The sequence below is a fragment of the Oryctolagus cuniculus genome, chromosome 5, assembly GCF_051225735.1.
Source record: "Oryctolagus cuniculus isolate XC-2025 breed Fujian yellow rabbit chromosome 5, ASM5122573v1, whole genome shotgun sequence".
NCBI lineage: Eukaryota > Metazoa > Chordata > Mammalia > Lagomorpha > Leporidae > Oryctolagus > Oryctolagus cuniculus.
In genome coordinates, this window is record NC_142871.1 from 67,075,856 (window position 1) to 67,101,040 (window position 25,185).

Here is a 25,185-nt window from a genome sequence, read left to right on the forward strand (position 1 = left end):
TCAACCTGATATAGGACATCTATAAAACAAGCCTACAGTTAACATTGTATTTCATGACAGAAGAATGGATGTTTACCTCCTAAGATCAGGAGATAGTCAAATTTGCCTGTTATCACCAAGCCAATCTAACATTTACTGGATATTTTACCTCAAGTAATAAAGCAAGAAAAAGAAATGCTTAAGTTTGAAATGCATGAAGATTGAAAAGAAGAACTAAAACAATCTTTATTTATAGAAGTCATGATTAATTACTGAGTAAGTTCTGGAGAATCTACAAACAAAATTGTTCTTCACATAATGTTTAAAAGATCTTACAATACAAAGTTGAAATACAAGAATCTTTTCAAATACAGTATCATTTGAGACAGATACAATAGCAAGAAAATGAAATAGGACATTCTAGTCTGTTCTGTCACAGAAACACCAATCTGATCATCATTTATGAATGAAAATACCATCACTAGAGTTGCAGAAGCCAAATGAGTGATTATAAACATAGATGGAGTAAATAAATGGTAAGCAAAAAAAGATTTTGAAAATAGTAGGAAGGAGAATCTCACATTAACCATACTCGTCAGAGCTCATATAATACATAAAAAGATGCCTTTGTTTCAAGAAAGCCCCCAAAGGGGAACTAGAATAAAGTGAGAAATGTAGTTTGCCATGGATACTGGCACCAAGCTTGCCCTCATGAATCCTGGTACCAGGCAAACCAGTTGACCCAAATGCCAGGATCCCCCTTATGTGCTCTGATACTAAGCATACCCCAGTGAATTCTGGAACCAGGTTCTTCCCTGCAGATGCAAACTTGAGAATAGCCTCTTTATTTCTGAGCTCCAGGCATCCAAAGTCAGGTAGGCACATATTTGGGCACTGACAATAGGCCTGCTCCTGGACTTTTCCAAGTGGCCTCCTCAGAATCTGTGGTAAGATTGACAATAAAGAGCTTTAGCTGCTGAGGCCAGTCTGTAAAGAATGGAAGAGGAGATATTTACAGGATGTTCTACCTAATAACCAGAAATATGCATTCTTCTCAAATGCACAGGAAACATTCTCTAGAATAAATCACTTGCTTGATCACAAAATAAGTACTAACAATTTTGAAAAAATAAAATTTGGGTCAGATATTTAGCCTGGTAGTTAAGCTACTGGTTATGATATCCATGTCCTCCTGGAGGACCTGAGTTTGGAGCCCAGCTCTGGCTCCTGACTCAACCTTTCCATTAATACAGAACCAGGAGGCAGCTCATGTAATGGAGTTCCTGCCACCTATGTGGGAGACCTGGAATGAGTACTGACTCCCAGCTTCAACGTGTCCCAATCCATGCAATGCAGGCATCTAGATATTGAACCAGTGGGTGGGAGCTCTTTTTCACTGTCTCCTCTCAAATAAATGAAAAAGTTAAAAAGAGAAAAATAATTCTGAGTAACTTTTCTTACAACCATGAGATGAAACTAGAAATACATAACAAGAAAGATAACAAAGATATGAAAATTAAATGATACATATTTTAATAAATATTTGATCAAATATGACATTAAAAGGGAAATTAGAAAATATTTCCAGGTAAATGAAGACAAAGATACAGCATATTTAAACTTGTGATTGCAGCAAAAACGGCATATAGAGAAAAGTTCATAGACATAAACACCTACGTTATAAAAGAAGGATGATCTCAAATTAGCTGCAAAGTACCAAAGAATTATAAAAAGAATAAATAATGCCAAATTTAGCAGGAAATAATAATTAGTACAGAAGATAATGAAATAAATTAGAGGAAAACCATCGAAGAAATCAACACAACTATCAGTTATTTGTAAAGATCATTAAAATCTAACCTGTATGTGTACTGAGAGAACATTCATGTATGAAAACACATGTATACACACACATGCATACACACACACACATGGATACATATAAAGCAATGGAACACAATAGGAAACTCAGAAATAAACTCTGGCCTATGTGTTCAACTGATCCTTGATCAGGGTGCCTGAATTATACAAAGGGGAAATGGAAATCTCATTAACAAATAGTGTGTGGAAAAATAGATACCCACATGCCAGTGGTTGAAATTCAATCCTATCTCACACCATACAGGAAAATTAAATCAAATTTGATTAAAAATGAGACTTGCTTATAGCTACCACTTGAAACTTAAAAACTCCATAACAAATATAGGGAATAAAAGGTAGTAGTTATTAGATTAGTGATGATTTCTTGATTATGACACAAGAAGCACAGGTAACAAAAGCAAATATTACAAATCAGATTAGTCAAACTAAAAAGTTCTGCATAGTAAATAATACGATTAACAAAATGAAAATACAACCATAGAATGGGAGCAAATGTTTGAAAACAACATATATAGTAAGGGGATCATATCATCTCACTATATAACATACCATCCTAAAAATGAATAGCAAGAAAAAACCCAATTTAAAAAGTGGTGAAGGAGCTGAGTAGACACTTCTGAAAAGAAGATATACAAAAGGGCATTCCTAATCATTACAGAAATGCAAATCAAAACTGTAATAACAAATCACATTGTGTATGTTGGTTATTGTAAAAAAGGTAAACTTTTTTTAACTTTCATTTAATAAATATAAATTTCCAAAGTACAACTTTCGGGTTATAGCGGCTTTTTCCCCCCATAACTTCCCTCCCACCCACAATCCACCCATCTCCCTCTCCCATCCCATTCACATCAAGATTCATTTTCAATTATCTTTATATACAGAAGATAAATTTAATATATACTAAGTAAGGATTTCAACAGTTTGCACCTACATAGAAACACAAAAGGTAAAGTACTGTTTGAGTACTAGTTATACCATTAATTCACATAATACAACACATTAATGACAGAGGTCCTACATGGGGAATAAGTGCACAGTGACTCCTGTTGTTGATTTAACAATTGACACTCTTGTTTATGGTGTCAATAATCACCCAAGGCTCTTGTCATGAGCTGCCAAGGCTATGAAAGCCTCTTGAGTTCGCCAGCTGAGATGTTAGACAAGGCCATAATCAAAGTGAAAGTTCTCTCCTCCCTTCATAGAAAGATACCTCCTTCTTTGATGGCCCATTCTTTCTGCTGGGATCTCACTCACAAAGATCTTTCATTTAGGCCATTTTTTTTGCCAAAGTGTCTTGGCTTTGCATGCCTAAAATACTCTCATGGGCCTTTTAGCCACATCCAAATGCCTTAAGGGCTGATTCTGAGACCAGAGTGCTGTTTAGGACATCTGTCATTCTATGAGTCTGCTGTGTATCCCGCTTCCCATGTTGGATTGTTCTCTCCCTTTTTTATTCTATCAGCTAGTATTTGCAGACACTAGTCTTATTTATGTGATCCCTTTGGTTCTTAATCCTATCACTATGATCAATTATGAACTGAAACTGATCACTTTGACTAGTGAGATGGCATTGGTATATGCCACCTTGATGGGAAAAAAAGGTAAAAGTTTTGGTTGGATGTAGATAAAAGGGAATCTTTGAACACTGTTAGTGAGTGTGTAAATTGGTGCTGCCTTTTGGAAAACAATTCAGAGATTTTTTTTTAAATATTTATTTTATTTATTTGAAAGAGTTATAGAGAGAGGTAAAGACAGAGAGAGAGGTCTTCCATCCACTGGTTCATTCCCAAAATGGCTGCAATATCTGGAGCTGCGCCGATCTGAAGCCAGAAGCCAGGAGCTTCTTCTGAGTCTCCCATGTGGGTGCAGGGGCCCAAGGACTTGGGCCATCTTCTACTGCTTTCCCAGGCCATAACAGAGAGCTGGATCAGAAGAGGAGCAGGGGAGACTAGAACCGTCATCCATATGGGATGCTGGCGCTCAGGCCATGGCATTAACCCACTGTGCCACAGCACCAGCCACAATACAGAGATTCTTTAAAATACTGTGTGGCTTCTAAAGGATATGCTTGGGACCGGCATTGTGGCACACAGAGTAAAGCTGCTATTTGGGATGCCAACATCCTATATCAGAGTTGCAGTGTGAGAACTGGTGGTCATGCTCCAATCCAGCTCCCTACTAATGTGCCTTGGAAAGCAGCAGGTGGTGGTTCAAGTCCTTGGGCCTCTCGCTCAATGAGGGGTGGGAAGGATGGAGTTTCTGGCTCCTTGGTTCAGATTGACCCTGTCCTGGGTGTTGCAGTCATAAGGAGAATGAAACAGTGGATGGAAAATCTCCCTGCCCCTTTTTCTTTCTCTTTCATTGTGCCAAATGGATAAATAAATAATTTCTCCCACAAATGAAACTGGAGAATGGTATGCTAAGTGAAATAAGATGTACACAGAAGAACCAATACTACCTGATAGAACTTATACCATGAATATTAAATAGTCATAGTCATAGAAGCAGAGAATGGAATCATAGTTGTCTGAGACTAGTAAGAGTGAGCAAAGATGGAGAGTTATTAGTTAATGGGTACACAGATTTAGTTACATATGGTGATAATTCCTAAAGGTGTACTTATACAGCATAGTGCCCATAGTTAATAATACTGTATTGTATACTGAAAAATTTCTAGTGGGTAGATATTATATTAAGTGTTCTTATTAAGTAATTGATCAATAAATATAAATAAGAATATGTGAGTAAACTTTTGAAGATTTTTATTGGCTATGGCATGCAGATTTTGATGATGGTTCATTAGCATGCACTTATATTCAAATTTGTCAATTTATACACATTATTTTTATACTTTTTTGGATGTCAAATATTTTTTTGACAGTCAGAGTGGACAGTGAGAGAGAGAGACAGAGAGAAAGGTCTTCCTTTGCTGTTGGTTCACCCTCCAATGGCCACCACGGCCAGCGCGCTGTGGCCGGCGCACTGTGCTTATCTGAAGCCAGGAGCCAGGTGCTTCTCCTGGTCTCCCATGGGGTGCAGGGCCCAAGGACTTGGGCCATCCTCCACTGCACTCCCTGGCCACAGCAGAGAGCTGTACTGGAAGAGGGGCAACTGGGACAGAATCCGGCACCCCGACAGGGACTAGAACCTGGTGTGTCAGAGCCCCAAGGAGGAGGATTAGTTTATTGAGCTGCGGCGCCGGCTGAATGTCAAATATTTTTAAAACAGTACTATTTACAATATTCAAAATCTATTAAATACATTGATTTAAAAATAAGAAAAATGAATGCATGTCCAATTCAGTGAAAATAGAAAATACTAGTGAAAAAATGCAGAAACTTGAAAAAAAAGTTAGATCTATGATATTTATGAATTCAAGTACTCAGTACTATTAAGAATTCAATTTCACACTGATCCATAGATTTAACGTAATTCCTATCAAAATCTTTGCAGGATTTATCACAGATTTTTGACAAGTTTCTGCATATATTCATGTCAGATTTATATTAGATAATTTGGTTTTGAAAAAGAGACTAAGTTAGACGACAGACAGGACCCAATTTCAAAAGTCTAGAGCTGCGTTAATGAAGACCGATGGCTTTCTGAAAAGATATACAGTGATAATAGAACGGAATAGATATTCCTGAAATTGACTTATACACATGCATTCAACTGATATTTTATGAAGATGCAAAAGAAATTCATAGGCAAGGGATAATGTTTTAAACACATGGTGCTTAAAATGAGCTTAAAACCCATTTCTGGCATCATATACAAAACTAACTCAAAATGGCTCAAAGATCTAAACTCTCATTACACTAGCAAAGAAGTTTGCTGGACAGTAAAAATGTTTCCTTTTTTTCAAATGTGGACGCTCACATTATGGCATTTTCTTATACAAAAGTCAAAGTTAGCTGTATGTTCTTGCATAACTGGAACTGGAACAGGTCTTTATATTTAGTCATTTCTAATGTTTTAGGTTTTAGATTGGGCATGGGACAGTGTAAAACATCATGTTTGCAAGAATTTAAAATTATATATAGAATTTCTGTTACAAGAATTGTTTGTCTTCTTTGTTTGTCTAGAACGACAATAGTAACACAACCTACCAAGCCCAAATTCTCATTTCCTTCTACTTATTAGGGTCTCTCATATATATATATATATATATATATGCACACAAAATTTGGAAACAATCTTACTTCCTACTACTACTTATCATGTACATACATACAATCTGTTACAGTAAGCTTTCTATGGCCCAAAGCCTAAAGTATTTACAGGATCATATAATTAGGTCATCTATTTCTACATTGTTTTGAGAAAATTCATCAGAGCTACCAAGGGAAATTTTGGTTGTTTATTTTCTGTGGTCACCAGCTTTCTGTTAAACAATTTACTTCCTTTACGCCAACAAAACAATTCTATCATTGCAACATTTTTAGCCTCAGGGACTTTTGTAGTTTTTTTTGTGTGTGGATGTTATGTGCTCTGAAATAGGTATTAGTTACTTGGCTTGGTCAGGTGCAGAGAAAATAAATGATACATAAACAGATGAGTTATTCCTCTATCTGTACGACTTATTCATTTTTACAATCAGTCAATTATATTACACAAGAATATGTGACTGATCTAATTCTAAAATAAAGAGTAGAACAAGGAAGATATCATGCTGTTTGGCAAAGGAGAACTCATTGACATGTATGTGATCCTAGGATCAAGGTAAATTGGATGCTACAGCAAAATTAAGTAAATGAAATACAAAATTAGCAAGCGATTCAGAGGTTTTGTGGTCAATACAAGACAGTAAATAAGGTGCTTCAGATGCCTTAATGGTGTAGAAATGTAACAGCTGCAAATGTTGATATTCTGACAGAAAACAAGAGTCAGTAGATATCTCTTTCCAGAGCCTAGAAGATATTCTAATTGTTCAGAGAATTGTGAAAACCATGATCAAAGTAAAGACAATCCAGGGATCAAGGCTTCTAAAAACAGTTACTGAAAGGATGAGAAAATTCATGGGTATCCCTAGCTAGAGAAAAGCAGCAAACAAGTTCATATTTTAATCAGTTATAGAAAGGTAATTTCATTTTTCTAGACTTCTGAATTTGACTGATTTTAAGACACTAGATATTTATATTGAGAACATTTTTTTTTTTTTTTGACAGGCAGAGTTAGACAGTGAGAGAGAGAGACAGAGAGAAAGGTCTTCCTTTTTCCTTTGGTTCACCCCGCCAAGTGGCTGCTAGGAGCCAGGAGCCAGGTGCTTCCATCTGGTATCCCGTGCAAGTGCAGGGCCCAAGGACCTGGGCCATCCTCCACTGTACTCCCGGGCCATAGCAGAGGGCTGGACTAGAAGAGGAGCAATCAAGACAGAATCTAGTGTGCTGACCAGGACTAGAACCCAGGGTGCCGGAACTGCAGGTGGAAGATTAGCCTAGTGAGCCGCGGCACGGGCCACATTGGGAACATTTTCTAACAGGTCTGGATTGGTGGGAGCTACTCGAGGAGTGTTGCATAGCCAAGGTTGCAAAGACTTTTCCACCAAAAAGTTAGAAATACATTCATACTCCAGTGAGAATGAAAAACCCAGGATCATAATGTTTTTTAAAAAAGCTTTTATTTGATGAATACAAATTTCATAGGTACAGCTTTAGGAATACAGAGGTTCTGCCTCCCATACTCACCCTTCCACCTTCACTCACGTCCCATCTCCTACTCCCTCTCCATCCCATTATTCATTAAAACTCATTTTAATTATCTTTAAATACAGAAGACCATCTCTATATCATATTTTATGATAATGTATGGAGAATAAATTTCTGACTTACAGACTCTATTTTCCCAACTCTGTTGGGGGAAAAATCCCCAAACTCAGTCTGTGCCTGAAAGAGAATTTGGTAATTTTGAGACTCCACTGAAAGGCTGTTCCTAGGGAATCTATTTCACAGTCCCATAGACTCAACTCATTTAGATCTTCCTTGCATCCAAACAACAGTTTCTTCTATTTAATTTAATCTTAATGAAGACATTTCAACAAATGTTTACTTTGTATCCTGTAGCTTTTCAATCCTAGGATTTCCAAAGTTAAAGAACTCTCTGGAAGCTTAGTTGTAGCAAAATTAATAAGGAGTATTTTTGCTTTGGACTCATTATAAGGAAACAATATGAAGAATATATTAAAATAAATACAATATGATTACATTTTTAAAATATCAGTGAAGACAAGTGTATCTCAATAAAATAAAAGCTATATTGTTTGGTTTTTGTATACACTAATAGGAATATTAATAATCTATAACATGAATGTAATAAATATTGTAATAAATGTAATATATACTTTTGACATAGTTTTCCTGCTAGACTATGGAACTTTCATTACTTACAGTTTCTAATTCTACTAGCAGATAGTCTCTATAAAGTACATGAGGTTCAAACTCTGAGTAAAGAAATTAAGAATTTAAGAGTATGTTATAGTTGGCTGTGTATGAGGTCACAGAAAGATGTTATGGAGAATTTACCAATAATGAAAAATAATCCACAAGTACTCATGCATTGGACATTTATGCCACTCTCTACTCAAAACTTCCTCTTTTCTGCTTCCTTTCTATCACTGTCTTTCTTCAAGTCTCTGTTACTGTCTCTTTATGTCTCCATCTGGACTGCTCCTACACTCAGTCAAACCATATAAACCTGCACTTAAGGACTATAAGAGGACATATCAAATTGTCCTGCCACAATAAGCAGTTATAATTTGGGTCAAATATATGAATGACTGTTTATAGGCCTTGGACATTAGAAGACTAGAAATTTTTAAAACATTTTAAAAATGTTTTAAAATGTAAGGGGATAAAATTTCAGGTATATACAGATTTAAGAGAGTAGTGATACTTCCCACCCTACCCACTCTCTCAGCCACGCTCCCACTCACCATCCTCCTTCCTTTCTTATTCTTCGCTTTAATTTTTACAATGCCATACTTTCAGTTTATTTTATACTAGCTCTCCATTAATAAAGAATTCAACAAAAACTAAGAAAAAAACTGTTCCACAATAGTAGAGACAAAGCTGTAAACAGCAATCAATTCTCAAATTGCCAATTTCACTAATATATATTATGTTTTTATACTCTATTTGTTACCACAGATCAGGGATGACATATGGTATTTGCCTTTTTGGGACTGTCTTATTTCACTAAGTATAAGGCTTCTGGTTGCATGCATTTTGTTGTGAAAGACAGGATTTTATTTGCGTTTACATCTGAATTGCATTCCATTGTGTGTATGTGTGTATGTGTGTGTGTGTCTGTATTTCTATATCCAGTCATCAACTGATGGATATCTGGGTTGATTCCACAACTTAGCTATAGTGAATTGAGCAGGAATAAACATGGGGGCACAGATAAATTTTCATATGCTGATTTCATTTCCTTTGGTTAGATTACCAAGAGTGGGATGGCTGGGTCAACGAGTAGATCTATTTTCAGCTTCCTGAGGAATTCCATACTGTCTTCCACCATGGCTGTTCTGGTTTGCATCCCCACCTACTGTGGATTAGGAAACCTTTTCCCTCACATCCTCACTACTATTTATCGTTTTTGAATTCTGTATGGGAGCCATTCTAACTGGAGTAAAGTGAAACCTCATTGTGGTTTCGATATGCATTTCCCTAATGCCTAGTGATCCTGAGCATTTTTTCTTGAGTCTGTTGGTAATTTGAATTTCCTCTTTTGAAAAATGCCTGTTCAAAACCTTTTCCAATTTCTTAGCTGGAACGTTTGTTTTGTTGTTGTTGAATTTCTTGAATTCTTTATAGATTTTGTATATTAATAAATTATCCGTTGTATAGTTTACAAATATTTTCTCCAGTTATGTCAATTGCCTCTTCACTTAGTTGAGTATTTCCTTTGCAGTGCAGAAGCTTCATAGTTTAATGTAATCCCATTTGTCTGTTTTTGCTTTGATTGCTTGTGCTTTGGAAGTGTCTCAAGTAGTCTGTGCATATGCCAATAACTTAAATAGTTTCCACAATGTTCTCCTCTAGTAATTGTATATTTGTAAATGGGTTTCTGGGGATTATATTGTGTTCCACTGGTTTACCTATCTATATTTCGCCAGTACCAGGCTGTTTTGCTTATAACTGCCTATAGTATGTCTTAAAATTTTGTATTGTGATGCCCTCCAACTGGATTTGTGTTATTTATGATTGCTTTATCTATTTGATTTCTTTTATGTTTCAATATAAATTTTAGCATGGTTTTTGTCTAGATCTGAGAAGAAAATTGTTGTATTTTGATGGGAATCACATTGAATCTGTGAATTTCCTTTGGTAGCATGCACACTGTGATATTTATTCTTCCAATAAACAAACATGGAATATTCTTTTAATTTACTTTGTGTCTTCTATTTCATTCTTTAGTGTTTTAAACTGTTTAGTGATTCACCTCCTTGGATACATTTATTCCAAAGTATTTAAATTTTTTGTAGCTATTGTGAATGTGACTGAACTTACAAGTTCTTACTCATCCATGGCACTGTCTACATATAAAAAGTCTATTGATTTTTGTATCCTGCAACTTCACAAAAACTCTTTATGAGTTCCGATGGTCTCTTAGTGGACTTTTGGTTCATATATATATATATATATATATAATTTCATCTGAAAGCAGGGATATTTTGACTTCCACCTTTATAACTGTATCCTTATCATTCCTTTTCCTACTTAATATCTTTGGTTAAAAATTCCATAACTATATTGAGTAATAGTGATGAAATTGGGAATCATTGTCTGGTTCCGAATTTTAGTGGAAATACCTCCAGTTTTTCCTCATTCGATATGTGCTGGCTGTGGTTTGCCATATATTGACATTATTGTGTAGAGGTATGTTCCTTATATACATAATTTTAATGGCTTTTATCATGAAAGGATATTTTATTTAATCAAATGCTTTCTCTGTATCTATTGAGATAATCCTATGGTTTTTATTCTTCAATATGTTAATGTGAGGTATCACATTTATTGATTGGTGAATGTTGAACCACCCCTGCATACCAGGAATAAATCCCACTTGATCTGGTAGAATGATCTTCCTGATGTGTTGTTCGATTCAACTGGCTAATATTTTGTTGAGGATTTTTACATCTATATTCATCAGATATTGGTCTATAGTTCTCTTTCTCTGTTGTATTTTTTTCTGGCTTAGTAATTAAGGTGACACAGGCTTCATAGAAGGAGTTTGGGAGGATTCCCTCCCATCCAGTTGTTTGGGATAGATTGAGAAGAATTGGAATTAGTTCTTTAAATGTATGGTAGAATTCAGCAATGAAGCCTTCTGGTCCTGAGCTTTTATATATTAGGAGGGTCTTTATTATTGATTCAATTTCTGTCTCGGTTATTGGAAATTGCCTTTCCAATTTCTTGATGTAGGCACTAATTGCTATACACTTCCCTCTTAACACAGCTTTTGCTGTATCCCTTAAGTTTTGGTATAGTTTATTGCCATCTGTATTTGTTTCCAGGAATTTTTTTATTTCCATTTTTAAATCTTCTATGACCCACTGTTCATTCAGGAGCAGGTTGTTCAGTCTCCATGTGCTTACATACTTTCTAGAGATTCTTAAATTCTTCATTTCCAGCTTTATTCTGTTGTGATCTATAAAGGTACATAGTATCATTTCAATTCTTTTAAATTTCTGAAACTTGCTTTATTGCCTAAGATATTATTTATCCTAGAGAAAGTTCCATGCACTGATGAAAGAATGAGTATTCTTCAACTGTGGGATGAAATGTTCTGTTGATATGTTAGTTCCATTTAGTTAATAGTGTAGGTTTTTGTTCTTGTTATTTTTGTTGTTGTTGATTTTCTGTCTAGTTGATCTTTCCATTGATGAAAGTAGGTTTATGAAACCCTCATTACTATTGTATTGGACTCTATATCTACCTTTAGATCCATAAACATTTGTTTTAAATAGCCAGGCACCGTGTAATTGGGTGCATATACATTTATTATAGTATCATGTTCATGTTGAACTGATCCCTTAATCATTACATAATGCCCTTCTTTGTTTCTTTTAACAGTTTTTGTGTTAAATCTATTTTCTCTCTACTAGGATGGTTACACCTGCTCATTTCTGCTTTCCATTAACATGGAATAAATTTTTCCACCTTATACTTGGAGTCTGTGTGTATCTTGGTAGGTAAGTTGTGTTTCTTTCTTTCTTTCTTTTTTTTCTTGACAGGCAGAATTAGACAGTGAGAGAGAGAGACGGAGAGAAAGGTCTTCCTTTCCATTGGTTCACCCCCTAAATGGCCGCTACGGCCAGCGCGCTGCACCAATCCGAAGCCAGGAACCAGGTGCTTCCTCCTGGTCTCCCATGCGGGTGCAGGGCCCAAGCACTTGGGCAATCCTCCACTGCCTTCCCGGGCCACAGCAGAGAGCTGTACTGGAAGAGGAGCAACCGGGACAGAATCCAACGCCCCAACCAGAACTAGAACCTGGGGTGCCGGCGCCGCAGGTGGAGGATTAGCCAAGTGAGCTACAGCACTGGCCCTGAGTTGTGTTTCTTGTAGTCAGCAAACTTATGAGTCTTGTTTTTTAATCTACTCAACCAGTCTGTACTGGAGATTTTTGGCAATTTACATTCAAGGTTACTATTGATAAGTAATGACTTGGCTTTACCATTTTTCTAAAAATACTCCTATTGTTTGGATTTTTTACTAGAAGATTTTTCTGCTTTCATATTCTTTCATAACCATAAGTATCTGTGTTTCTGTGTGTAGCACATTCTTAAGCATCTTTTGTAAGACTGAGTGAGTGGTGACAAATTATTTCCATTTCTTTTTTTATAGAAGGTCTTTATTTCAACTTCATTCATAAATTAGAGCTTTGCAAAGTTCAATATTCTGGTTTGACAATTTTTTTTCTTTTAAGACTGGTACTCTGTTTCTCCATTTTGTCCTATCCAGTTGGGTTTCTGATGAGACATCAGCTGTTAATCTAAATAAGAAACCTCTGAAGGTAATCTGGTATTTCTTTCCTGCACATTTTAGAATCTTTTCTTTATGTTTTACTTTTGAAAGTTTGACTATAATGTGTCATGGTAAAGATCTTTTCTGTTCATGTGTATTAGGAGTTCTATGTGCTTCCTGTACTTGGACATCCCTTTCTTTTGCAAATTAGGGAAGTTTTCTGAAATTATTTCATAGTCTGCCCTCCACTTGCTGTCAGGAGCTGACTTCTCCTCCAACCCTGGGCTGCAAAGTTGTGTATGGTATCCCTGCTTGCTGCTGAGCATTGACTATTGTAAATATGTTAACGGATTTTAAGAAACATGTGACTATTAGGAGTGAAATTATAAGAAAATAAGAAGAGAAATGGAAACCATCAAAAATAATGTAATGTAAATTTTATAATGGAAAATTAAAATATCTGAAATAATTATTTTGCAAATTAGAGGTTGTAGAAGAGTTAGTGAACCAACAACAGGTCAATAGAAATTATTCAGCTTGAAGATTAGAGAGAAAAAACTTTTGAAAACAAATGAACATACAATTAGTGACCTGTGGAATATCAACCCTCTGACAGTTGTAATTAGACTCCTGAAGGATGGAGTTGCAGGTGAATAAGAGGGTGCCACTGGGTAGAAAAATATTTTTTTCTCTCTCACTTTTAAATGTTTATTTAATTTTGAGTTTTATTTATTTGAAAGTAGAGCAACACATACAGAGAAAGAGAGAGTGAGAATGAGAGTGCGAGAGAGATAGATATTTTATTCACTGGTACACATGTCTGCAACAATGAGGACTGGACCAGGCAGAAGCCAGGAGGCAGGAACTCCATCTGTTCTTCTGATTACATGATACATCATGTGCTGCCTTGCAGTATCAGCATCAGTAGGAAGTGGATTTGAAGTAGACCCTATTCAAACCAATGCTCTAATAGGGAATACAAAAGTTTCAAGCAGTGGGTTAACCCAATTTTTCAGAACATCAACCCAAGAAAAAATATTTGAGGGTGTGATTGCTAAAAACTTTCCAAATTTGCTATAAAATTTCCACCTACATATTCTCTTAATTCAGATATCTCAAGCAGCATAACTATGAAGAAATCCATATATAAGCATATCACAATCAAAAGTAAAAGACAAGTTTAAGAGAAAATCTTATAGGCAGACAGAAAAAATGCACATTATACACATTATACACAGGCAAATATCATATGGAAGAAAATGATCTTATAAGAAATTATTGTATGCCAAAGATACTTGCAAATATATTTCAGTTGTTGGGTCAGGGAAAGTGGGTTACAACATTGAGTAATTGGCCAAGAATAATTATCTTTATAAAAATATGAATAAAAGGAGCTGGCACTGTAGCTTAGTGTGTAAAGATGCTGCCTGTAGTGCTGGCATTCCATATGGGTGCTGGTTTGAGAACCGGATATTCTACTTCCAACCCGGTTCTCTGCTATGGCCTGGGAATGCAGTAGAGGATAGCCAAGTCCTTGGGCCACTACACAGGCATGGGTGACCTGGAGGAAGCTCCTGGCTCCTGGCTCCTGGCTCCTGGCTCCTGGCTAAAGGTCAGATCGGCCCACCTCTGGCTGTTGTGGCCATTTGGGGAATAAGTCAGTGGATGGAAGACTTTCTGTCTCTCTCCCTCTCTCTCTTTCAGTCTCTGTGTAACTTTGTCATTCAAATAAATAAAATAAAACTTTAAAAATGTTAATAAAAATGGAAAGTAGAAACAGATAATAAACTGCAAGACTATACCTGTAACTCAGTCATAGATATAATTAAATTAAATTTAAAATGAATGGATAATTCATGAAAAAAATGGTCAAGACCCAGAGATATTCCATGGATAGATGATGTACTTTAAAGACTCAAGAAAAATGGAAAGAAAAAAAAACTAGGAGATTGGATTAAGTTGGTGGAGTAGGGAGGAAGCTTGCTTCTCTAGTAGAAGATAGTTTTTAAAAAGTGGAAAGAGTGCAGTCTCTGGGAAGAGTCACGGAGAAAATAGGAGAGGAAACTCTATTCAAATTGGAGAGACTCAGTAGACCTATGTGGAGGGCATGGATGTGCACAAATTGGGTCCCAGCAGCCAAGAGCCTCCACACCAGCATTGGTGAGGCGAAACCAGACTGCTGCATCCCAAGCCACTGATAAAAAAGCTGCAGGAAAAGCCTAGAGGGAATCTGGCTTCCAGCTCCATGGGGGATAGTGTACCTGCCAAAGTAGAGGAGAAAAAACAGAGGGGAGGCACGTTTTCTTTCTCCCAAAGCATCCTGTAATGGAGTCTTATAATAAGCTGACAGACAGCAGGCACCATCTTGGGCATAAGTAACAGCTGTGCTACCTTGTTTCCACATCTAGCAACCAGCCAAATGGAGACTCCTGAGTCTGGTGGGGAGAAAAGGCAGGAGGCTGAGTGCTGGTGACTGTGGGAGGCTTGTGTACTGACACTGTGAAAACACTGAGGCTGCATGGGAAGACTCAAGGTGTGGCTGGGACTTCTGGCAGTAACTGGGGGAGGCTTCACATGATCAGGGCTCCCTGGTTACCTGGTGAGGGACATTGCTAGGGAACCTGAGTTATACTGAGGATGGCACATCCTTTGTGTGGTACTCTTGTGGCAGAATTGATGAATAATATACCCACTGGGGCTAGCACCAGGAACTATAAAAATAGCAGGGCAATTTTTTTTTTTTTTTTTTTTACAGGCAGAGTTAGACAGTGAGAGAGAGAGAGAGAGAGAGAGAAAGGTCTTCCTTCCGTTGGTTCACCCCCACCAAATGGTTGCTACTGCCGCCGCACCACACTGATCCGAAGGCAGGAGCCAGGTGCTTCCTCCTGGTCTCCCATGTGGGTGCAGGGCCCACACACTTGGGCCATCCTCCAGTGCCTTCCCAGGCCGTAGAAGAGAGCTGGACTGGAAGAGGAGCAACTGGGATAGAACTGGTGCCCCAACCGGGACTAGAACCTGGGGTTCTGGTGTTGTAGGCAGAGCATTAGCCTAGTGAGCTGCAGCACCGGCCAGGGCAAAGTTCTAACTTATAAATAGTTACCTTGAAAGTAAGTGGCCTCAACTCTCCAGCTAAAAGACACAGATGGCTAATGGATTAAAAAAACATTACTCATCTACTTGTACTTACAAGAAACACATCTCACCAACAAAATGAATGCAGACTGAGCAATAAAGGATGGAAAAAGATATTCCATGATAACAGAAAAAAATGAGCCAATATAGCCATCCTTGTATCAGAAAAATAGTCTTTATCACAAAAACTGTTAAAAGAGACAAAGAAGAAGGGCACTATGTAATGACAAAGTAATCAATTCAATAGGAAAATGTAACTATTATAATCATATATGCACCTAATTACAGGGCACCTGACTATTTAAAAGAAATGTTGGCTGGCGCCATGGCTCACTTGGTTAATCCTCTGCCTGCGGTGCCGGCATCCTATATGGGTGCAAGGTTCTAGTCCTGGTTGCTCCTCTTCCAGTCCAGCTCTCTGCTGTGGCCCAGAAGGGCAGTGGAGGATGGCCCAAGTACTTGGGTCTCTGCACACATGGGAGACCAGGAAAAAGCACCTGTCTCCTGGCTTCAGATAGGCGCAGCACCGGCTGTTGCGGCCATTTGGGGAGTGAACCAGCAGAAGGAAGACCTTTCTCTTTGCCTCTGTCTCTCACTGTCTATAACTCTGTCAAATAAAAAGAAAAAAAGAAAAAGAAATGTTAAGGGATCTAAAGATAAACATAAAATCAAATACAATAGTAATTTGTGATTTCAATACCCCATTGTCAGATCAACCAGACAGAAAAACAGCAAGGAAACAGCAGACTTAAACAACACTATAGACCAAAGGGACCTAAAAGATATCTACATAACGTTTTATCCTACAGATGCAGAATACATATTCTTCTCATCAGTTCATGAAACTTTCTGTAGGATTAACACATGCTAGTCCAGAAAGCAAGTCTCAGAAAATTTAAAAAAAATGAAATGATACCATGCATTTTCTAGGAACACAATGCAATGAAGCTGGAAATCAGCAAATCAGGACTCTCTAGAACATGTGCAAACTCATGGAGCCTGAACAGCATGCTCCTGAATGAATAGTGAGTCATAAAAAAAATCAAAATAGAAATCAAAAAATTTCTGTAAAGTAATGAGGATGACAATACATGTAGTAGGAGAGAAGAAATAATTAAAATTACAGAAGAAATATACAATATTGAAACAAAAAAAAAACAGTACTAAACATCAGCAAAATGAAGGGCTGGTATTTTGAAAAAATTAACAAAATTGACACATCATTGTCCTAACTAACCAAAAAAGGAGAGAGAAGACCCAAATAAATAAAATTAGAGAAGAAAAAGGAAATGTAACAACAGACACCACAGATATAAAAAGAATCCTCAGAAATTACTACAAAAAGCTGTATGCCAACAAACTTGGAAAACTAGAAGAAATAGATAGATTCCTGGACACATGCAGACTGTAAACTGAACTAGGAAGGCATAGAAAATCAAAACAGACCCATTACCAAGATGGAAATTGAATCAGTAGTAAAGACTGTTCTAGCAAAGAAAGACACAGGACCAGATGACTTCACTGCTAAATTCTACCAGACATATATTTAAAGGGGAACTCCAATTCTTCTCAAGTTATTCAAAACAATTGAAAGGGAAGGAAGGAATCCTCCCAAGGTCTTTCTATGTAGCCAACATCACCTTAATTCCTAAACCTGGAAAAGACACAACAGAGAAAGAGAACTACAGACCAATTTCCCTGATGTACATAGACACAAAAATCCTCAACAGAATTCTTGCCAATCATATCTAACAACATTTCAGAAAGATCATATTTCCTAGACCAGGTGGGATTTGTTTCTGGTATGCACAGATGGTTCAAAGATCACAAATCAATCAATGTGAGACATCACATTAGCAAACTGAAGATCAAAAACCATATGATCATATCAATAGATGCAGAGAAAGCATATGATACAATACAACATCCTTTCTTTTTTTAAATTTATTTGACACGTAGAGTTACAGACAGTGAAAGAGAGACAGAGAGAAAGGTCTTCCTTCCGTTGGTTCACTTCCCAAATTGCCACTATGGCTGGTGCTGTGCCAATCCGAAGCCAGGAGCCGGAAGTTTCTTCCTGGTCTCCTATATGAGTGCAGGAGCCCAAGCACTTGGACCATCCTCCACCGCCATCCCAGGCCATAGCAGAGAGCCGGACTTGAAGAGGAGCTACCTGGACTAAAACCCGGTGCCCATATGGGATGCCGGCACCACAGGCAGAGGATTAATCAAGTGAGCCACGCTGCCAGCTCCACAACATACTTTCATGATGAAAACTCTAAGCAAATTAAGTTTACAAGCAACATTCCTCAATACAATCAAGGCAATTTATGACAAACCCACAGCCAGCATCCTACTGAATGGGGAAATGTTGGAAACATTCCCACTGAGATCCAGTAATGCAGTGATGCTTATATTAAAAAATATACAAATCTGAGATAGTTGTTCCTCAAATTACTATGGAGTTATATCCTGATAAAACTGTTAGAAGTTGACAATATTGTTAAGTTGTAAATGTGTTTACTACATATTACCTACTGAAAAATATAACTTAGTCCAGCTTAACTTACCTGTGCTCAAAACATGTTGTAATACAAGTGAGCAAAATCATGAAAGCTCATTTTATAGTAAAGTGTTAGGCATGTCATGTAATTTAGAGTCAGCTGTGTTGAAAGTGAAAAATAGAATGGTTGTATGAGTACTTTTTCACACCACCATAAAATTGAAAAGCCGTAAGTTGAACTATTGTAAATCCACACCATCTGTATATTAATCATTTGGGACTGGCTGCCAAAACAAAATATCATAGACCACTTTTTTTCTTCTTCTCACAATTCTGGAAGCTGACAGTCTGAAATTAGGGTGTCAGTACAGTCAGGTGCTGGCAAAGGATGATCTTTCCTTAGGTTGTAGATGGCTGTCTTCTTATTGTGTGCTTGAGATAGGATGAAGACAGCACTCAACAATCAGACCCTTCCTAACCTGACATATCCATCTCCTAAGATGACATGAGTCCATCTCTTGACTTATGTTTCCATCACAAGCTCCATGCCAGTCAGAAGCAAGGAGGTCCGGACCCTAAATGCTAAAGATTCCCTCTGTCCCCAGCCTGCTTCAGTGTTCACAGTGCTCCAATGTGAGCTATATGTGACATATCTGGGTTGGTGGTTGTGAGCAACACTGCCATTTTAAGTGTGTAGTCTGCAAACTAACAAAAAAAAAAAAACAAAAACATCTAAAAAGAATACAAACTAAAGTGTCTGCCAAAGGGGACTAGCCAGGAATCCAGGCTGTGTGCAGATCAAAGTACTATGTCCCCTGGGGAAAACTCTATGTCTCTACAGCCCAATAAAAGTACTTCTTCAGCTCACAGTAGAGATCCAGATAGTAAAATGTCTTCCTATCTTGCTATCTTCTTTGTGTTTGAGCATAAGCCCCAATGCACCTTGTCTGGGTTGCACATTGAAATTTCGTCAATTTTTATTTGCAAGTAAGCTGAATAACTTGGGATTGGTAACACGCTCACTGACTTCTTTGCCTAAGCATGGAAGGGGGGAGGAGCGAGAACTCTCTCTGATATATCTTTTTACGAGGGTAATAATCTCATCATGAGGGCCTCACTCTCATGACCTCATTTAATCCTGATTACGTCATATAGGCCTCATCTTCAAATTCCACCACACACCACATTGGGAATAAGGGATTCAATACATGAAATGAGAGCAAGGAGATATAAAATGTAGTCCATAATACCAAATTATCATTATTGGCAGCATAATAATAGTACCTGTATTAGGGTAGCAATAGTATGTGTTTGTGGAGAGATTGATTACAAGGAATTGGCTCATTGGATTATGGAGGTTGGCAAGGTTGTTCAGGCCTTCAACTGATTGGATGAGGCTCATCCACATTAAGGAGAGCCATCTGCTTTATTATATATATATATATATATATATATATATATAATTTATTTATTTACTTATATTAGGTTTATGTCACAACTTTTATTTTTTAATTTTTTTAAAACTTTTATTTAATGAATATAAATGTCCAATGTGCAGCTTATGGATTACAAAGGCTTCCCCCCTCATAACTTCCCTCACACCTGCAACCCTCCCCTTTTCTGATCCCGCTCCCCTTCCATTAACATCAAGATTCATTTTCGATTCTCTTTATATACAGAAGATCAGTTTAGCATATATTAAATAAAGATTTCAACAATTTGAACCCACATAGAAACACAAGGTGAAAAATACTGTTTCAGTGCCAGTTATAGCATTAAATCTCAATGTACAGCACACTAAAGACAAAGATCCTACATGAGGAGTAAGTGCACAGTGACTCCTGTTGTTGACTTTACAAATTGACACTCTTGTTTATGGCATCAGTAATCTCCCTATGCTCCAGTCATGAGTTTCCAAGGCTATGGAAGCCCCTTGAGTTCTCCGACTCTTATCTTGTTTAGACAAGGTCATAGTCAAAGTGGAGGTTCTCTCCTCCCTTCAGAGAAAGGTACCTCCTTCTTTGAAGACCTGTTCTTTCCACTGGGATGTCACTCACAGAGATCTTTCATTTAGGTTTTTTTTTTTTTTTTTTTTTTGCCAGAGAGAGTGTCTTGGCTTTCCATGCCTGAAATACTCTCATGGGCTTTTCAGCCAGATCGGAATGCCTTTAGGGCTGATTCTGAGGCCAGAGTGCTGTTAGGACATCCACCATTCTATGAGTCTCCTGTGTATCTCACTTCCCATGTTGGATCATTCTCTCCCTTTTTTATTCTATCAGTTAGTATTTGCAGACACTAGTCTTGTTTATGTGCTCCCTTTGGCTCTTAGTCCTATCATTATGATCAATTGTGAACAGAAATTGATCACTGGGACTAGTGAGATGGCATTGGTACATGCCACCTTGATGGGATTGAATTGGAATCCCCTGCTATGTTTCTAACTCTACCGTTTGGGGCAAGTCAGCTTGAGCATGTCCCGAATTACACATCTCTTCCCTCTCTTATTCCCACTCTTATATTTAACAGCGATCACTTTCAGCGAAGCCAGCATCACCTTAATTCCTAAGCGGGAAAAAGATGCAGCATTGAAAGAGAACTACAGATCAATATTCCTGATGAGCATAGATGCAAAAATCCTCAATAAAATTCTCGCCAATAGAATGCAACAATACATCAGAAAGATCATCCACCCAGACCAAGTGGGATTTATCCCTGGTATGCAGGGATGGTTTAATGTGCGCAAAACAATCAATGTGATACACCACATTAACAGACTGCAGAAGAAAAAACATATGATTATCTCAATAGACACCAAGAAAGCATTTGATAAAATACAACACCCTTTCATGATGAAAACTCTAAGCAAACTGGGCTTGGAAGGAACATTCCTCAATACAATCAAAGCTATCTATGAAAAACCCACAGCCAACATCCTATTGAATGGGGAAAAGTTGGAAGCATTTCCACTGAGATCTGGTACCAGACAGGGATGCCCACTCTCATCACTGCTCTTCAATATAGTTCTGGAAGTTTTGAAATTAAAGGGAGAGAAATTGGGAAGGAAGAACTCAAACTATCCCTCTTTGCAGACTATATGATTCTTTACTTAGGGGACCCAAAGAACTCTACTAAGAGACTATTGGAACTCATAGAAGAGTTTGGAAAAGCAGCAGAGTATAAAATCAATGCACAAAACCCAACAGCCTTTGTATACACAGGCAATGCCATGGCTGAGGAAGAACTTCTAAGATCAATCCCATTCACAATAGCCACAAAAACAATGAAATACCTTGGAATAAACTTAACCAAGGTTGTTAAACCTCTACAATGAAAATTACAAAACCTTAAAGAAAGAAATAGAAGAGGATACCAAGAAATGGAAAAATCTTCCATGCTCATGGATTGGAAGAATCAATATCATCAAAATGTCCATTCTCCCAAAAGCAATTTATAGATTCAATGCAATACCATTCAAAAAAAACCACTTGGGAATAACTGTGTATTGATTACAGTATTCAACCAAAAGTATTAAGTAGAACAAACAAAAAAATACTAAGAGGGGTAACGAAATAAGTTATTCATCAACAGTCAGGGCAAGGGGTGATCAAGTCACTATTTCTCCTCGTGTTCATTTCACTTTAACAGGTTTCCTTTTTGGTGCTCGGTTAGTTGTCACTGATCAGGGAGAACATATGATATTTGTCGCTTTGGGACTGGCTTATTTCACTCAGCATAATGTTTTCCAAATTCCTAACAGGGACCACTTTTCAGTTAAAATTTAAACACCTAAGAATAATTGTGTGTTAAGCACAGAGTTCAACCTATAATACTAGAACAAAACAAAGAGAAAATACTAAAATGGATAAAGTATTACAGTGTACATCAGGAGTCAGGACAAGAGCTGATCAAGTCACTGTTTCTCATAGTGTCCATTTCACTTCAACAAGTTTCCCCTTTGGTGCTCAGTTAGTTGTCGCCGATCAGGGAGAACATATGATATTTGTCCCTTTGGGACTGCCTTAATTTACTCAGCATGATGTTTTCCAGATCCTCCATCTTGTTGCAAATGACCGGGTTTCGTTGTTTTTGACTGCTGTATAGTATTCTAGAGTACATGTCCCATAATTTCATATCCAGTCTACTGTTGATGGGCATTTGGGTTGGTTCCAGGTGTTAGCTATTGTGAATTGAGCTGCAATAAACATTAAGGTGCAGACAGCTTTTTTGTTTGCCAATTTAATTTCCTTTGGGTAAATTCCAAGGAGTGGGATGGCTGGGTTGTATGGGAGGGTTATATTCATGTTTCTCAGGAATCTCCATACTGACTTCCATAGTGGCTTGACCAGTTTGCATTCCCACCAACAGTGGGTTAGTGTCCCTTTTTCCCCACATCCTCGCCAGCATCTATTGTTGGTAGATTTCTGCATGTGAGCCATTCTCACTGGGGTGAGGTGAAACCTCATGGTGGTTTTTTTTTTTTTTTTTTTTTGACAGGCAGAGTGGACAGTGAGAAAGAGAGACAGAGAGAAAGGTCTTCCTTTTTGCCGTTGGTTCACCCTCCAATGGCCGCCGTTGCAGCCGGCGCACCGTGCTGATCCGATGGCAGGAGCCAGGATCCAGGTGCTTTTCCTGGTCATGGTGGTTTTGATTTGCATTTCCCTGATTGCTAATGACCTTGAACATTTTTTCATGTGTCTGTTGGCCGTTTGGATTTCCTCTTTTGAAAAATGTCTATTGAGGTCCTTGGCCCATCTCTTAAGTGGGTTGTTTGTTTTGATGTTGTGGAGTTTCTTGATTTCTTTGTAGATTCTGGTTATCAACCCTTTATCAGTTGCATAGTTTGCGAATATGTTTTTCCCATTCTGTCGGTTGTCTCTTCACTTTCCTGACTGCTTATTTTGTACTACACAAACTTCTCAATTTAATGCAATCCCAAATGTTAATTTTGGCTTTGACTGCCTGTGCTTCTGGGGTATTTTCTAAGAAGTCTTTGCCAGTACCTCTATCTTGCAGGGTTTTTCAAATGCTCTCTAATAATTTGATGGGGTCGGGTCATAGATTTAAGTCTTTAATCCATGTGGAGTGAATTTTTGTGTAAGGTGAAAGGTAGGGGTCTTGCTTCATGATTCTGCACGTGGAAATCCAATTTTCCCAGCACCATTTATTGAATAGACTATCCTTACTCCAGGGATTGGTTTTGTATCCTTAATCAAATATAAGTTGGCTGTAGATGTTAGGGTTGATGTCTGGTGTTTCTGTTCTGTTCCATTGGTCTATGCATCTGTTTCTGTACCAGTACCATACTGTTTTGATAACAACTGCCCAGTACTATGTCCTGAAATCTGGTATTGCGATACCTCCGGCTTTGTTTTTGTTGTACAAGATTGCTTTAGCTATTTGAGGTCTCCTGTGTTTCCATATGAATTTCAGCATCATTTTTTCCAGATCTGAGAAGAAGGTGTTCAATATCTTGATTGGTATTACATTGAATGTATAAATTGCTTCTGGGAGAATGGACATTTTGATGATATTGATTCTTCCAATCCATGAGCATGGAAGATTTTTCCATTTCTTGGTATGCTCTTCTATTTCTTTCTTTAATTTTTGTAATTTTCATTGTAGAGGTTTAACAAACTTGGTTAAGTTTATTCCAAGGTATTTGATTATTTTTGTGGCTATTGTGAATGGGATTGATCTTAGAAGTTCTTCCTCAGCCATGGCACTGACTGCGTATACAAAGGCTATTGATTTTTGTGCATTGATTTTATACTCTGCTACTTTGCCAAACTCTTCGATGAGTTCCAATAGTCTCTTAGTAGAGTTCTTTGGGTCCCCTAAATACAGAATCATGTCATCTGCAAAGAGGGATAGTTTGAGTTCTTCCTTCCCAATTTCTATCCCTATAATTTCTTTTTTTTTGCCTAATAGCTCTGGCTAGAACTTCCAGAACTATATTGAATAGCAGTGGTGAGAGTGGGCATCCCTGTCTGGTACCAGATCTCAGTGGAAATGCTTCCAACTTTTCCCCATTCAATAGGATGTTGGCTGTGGGTTTTTCATAGATAGCTTTGATTGTATTGAGGAATGTTCCTTCCAAGCCCAGTTTGCTTAGAGTTTTCATCATGAAAGGGTGTTGTATTTTATCAAATGCTTTCTTGGTGTCTATTGAGATAATCATATGTTTTTTCTTCTGCAGTCTGTTATGTGGTATATCACATTGATTGATTTGCGCATATTGAACCATCCCTACAAGCCAGGGATAATCCCACTTGGTCTGGGTGGATGATTTTTCTGATGTATTGTTGCATTCTATTGGCCAGAATTTTATTGAGAATTTTTGTATTTGTGTTCATCACCTATATTGGTTTGTAATTTTATTCAATGCTGCATCTTTTTCCCGCTTAGGGATTAAGGTGATGATGGCTTCATAGAAAGAATTTCGGAGGATTCCCTCTTTTTCGATTGTTCTGAGTAGTTTGAGAAGAATTGGAGTCAGTTCTTCTTTAAATGTCTGGTAGAATTCAGCAGTGAATCCATCTGGTCCTGAGCTTTTCTTTGTTGGGAGGGCCTTTATTTTTTTTTTTTTTTTTTTTTTTTTTTTTTTTTGACAGGCAGAGTGGACAGTGAGAGAGAGAGACAGAGAGAAAGGTCTTCCTTTGCCGTTGGTTCACCCTCCAATGGCCGCCGCTGCAGCCGGCGCACCGCGCTGATCCTGGCAGG